Consider the following 2768-nt stretch of genomic DNA (forward strand, 5'->3'; position numbering starts at 1 on the left):
GATGAATTACAGCACTCGCCTGCGGCTCGTGCTGCAAACTTCATCTGCGTGAGTTATAACCTACAGTACCGCTCGTTGAATATTATACTATATAATGTCTATGTTTTCAAATTTTGAGCCAGGAATGGATTCAAACGATAAGGTTCAACCCGCAGATGACGAGGGTTTACTAGAGAGCTGTTTGAATTTTTTTCTCGAAATCGATAGCAGATACGACGATACTACAATAAACCAAAAAGTGTAATACTGGAACAGAGTTTTTTTTACATTTTTCTAAACTACCAGTGGTTCACCAAAAATAGTTCTGGAGGAAAGAAGCGGGCACCCTTCCAGAAGAATATCACCCTGTAGATTTGCATTCAAAATAAGCATATCACATGATGAAAACTTTAAATTGGAATATCTATGGCAAATTAAATATCTTGTGAAGGGAAGGTGCTATAAGAAAAAAAAACTTAAACTTCACAACCTGTGTCTGTTATAAGACCTTTTTTCTGAAAATGATCCGAGAAATCTTTCATGTTTATTTGTACTTCCAATTTAGGAACACCGCGTAGATATAGTCAATTCAAAACTGATATCTTCATAAATAAATTGCTCAGTTCTGTTCTCTGATAACTTCAGTATCGAAATTTTGTGATGAGAATAATACAAAAAACGAAAACAACAGGAAAGAGTATACCGATGATGAATGCAAAAATCACAGATGGCAAATAAGGGCCGACGGCGACAAAGCGGATAGATGAAGGAAAACTTTCTCTCGATTTTCTGCATCTCGATAAAACTGAAAATTTGGTTTTGTATGTAGAATTACAATTACTAGGAAACTGTCAAATAGACTGCCTAAAATAAGCGTTTTTATAACATTGAAATTCGAGATTTTGTTATATGTGCATATATACTTGAATGGATCTTGAATGGAAATTATTCTTCGTTCACCCTATAATTATTCGTATGACATTGTGGGTAGATCTTTTTTGGGGATGCATTACTCTAGAATATTAATATTCATAGGTACATCCTTTGTATTCGTAGAGTGTAATAATTCAAAGATACATTCGGGAAATGAATTTGCATAATCTAGTCTAAATATATCGTCTATCGTAGGATAATACTTCAACAATTTCATCTATATAAGATGAAAATTATTGGTACACAGCCACATTCAGTCACTACACACAAACATGGTAAGTTCTCATATCCCACTATGCCGAAAATTATTATAAGAAGATCATTTCATCATATATCATTAACTCGCTCTGCTCGCCGAAGGGGCTCCGCCCCTTGGACCCCGTCACTATGCCGGTAGATCCTTCACTGGGTATCCCTCTAGAAAATAAAAGATTTTTTTCGGAAACCTTGTATCGTTAGCTGATTTTAGACGATTCACTCGGTATCCTATGCTGATTCTAGGGTAGAATTCTATATGACTTTTTTCCTAGAACATACCATTTCGCCCTTGCTCACATGAAAATATTTGATGCAAATAACTTTCCATGACGACAAATCAAGGGCGGTCCTAGCCTTAAGTTTGAGGGGGTTCGCCGTTAAGGGTTTCGAGTTTTTCTATGGTACCAAATCCCAGATTACACCGATATCGAGCTTAACCTCTCAAAAATATTCATATTTAGATATTTATATGAATATTTATACAGGGTGTTTCAAGTTCGAAGGCCTATTAGACGTTTCTGAAGAACGGGGCCGATTTGAAATCTGAAAATTCAGAATATGACATTGTTCATGATGCCCTATTCAGCTAAAATATTTTAGAAGTTCTGGCACTTCCGGTTATACAAGAATTAAAAAAAAATTCTTCGAAAAAAATATTTGTTTTCATTTTATGTTTCAGATATTATCAAGATTTCCATTCTCAAATACTCTTTGCTAAAATTATTGCGTTAGTTCTCATAGTTTTCAAAATATTAAGAAAAAAACGTAAAAAAGAGAGAATTTCCATAGTCACTATCACGTGAATTATTTTCACTGTGAATATCGTATGCGTGTACTCAATTCATTTTCACAAACTAGAATGATGTTGGAATATCGTGCATATCTTGAATTTGAAAAATATCATCACAGGGTGTTTCAAATATTGTGCTAAAAATTGTGAACAAAATTTGATCATAACTTTCGATTTTCAAAACAGAACCCTATTTTTTTGTGATTTCGTTGAATTCTACGGTAAAAATAAGGGTAGTGTTCAAACATGATTATGCTCTCAAATTCAATAATTCAAGAGTTATTCCAGATTTTATGAATTTATGTTATACGTAGGGTCAATTTCATTCAATCTGTTTCTAGAGTGCGTTTCAAATATTCAATTATTTCAAAGTGACAGGTGTACTCATTATTGAATCTAGTAGATTATAATTTGACGATATGAATCCCCGTTATTCAAATAATGAAATTCTGGATCTATTCCATATCCACGGTGAATGTAACAGAATTGTTTCGAGAACTTGTCGAGCATTCAATCAGAAATATCCACATTTATCACCAATTGACGAGAAGATAATTCGGAAGGATGTTTCAAACTTTCTGTTACTCCCTTTTCATCACCACGCTGATTTTTTCCTGAATTCATAAAATGTATTCTACCGCTTTTTCATATCAATAGAATTGGCACACAGGAGTCCTGCATGATTTTATTTCATTTGGTAGGTAGAGGTTTTTTTCTTCTAGGTAGGTACTCCATCCAGTATAATGGATATTCATGAAGTATGCAACATCCTTTCAAGAAGATGAGGAAATTTCTGATTTAAAATTTG

The sequence above is a fragment of the Harmonia axyridis genome, chromosome 7 (genome assembly GCF_914767665.1).
Source record: "Harmonia axyridis chromosome 7, icHarAxyr1.1, whole genome shotgun sequence".
In the NCBI taxonomy this organism is placed as follows: domain Eukaryota; kingdom Metazoa; phylum Arthropoda; class Insecta; order Coleoptera; family Coccinellidae; genus Harmonia; species Harmonia axyridis.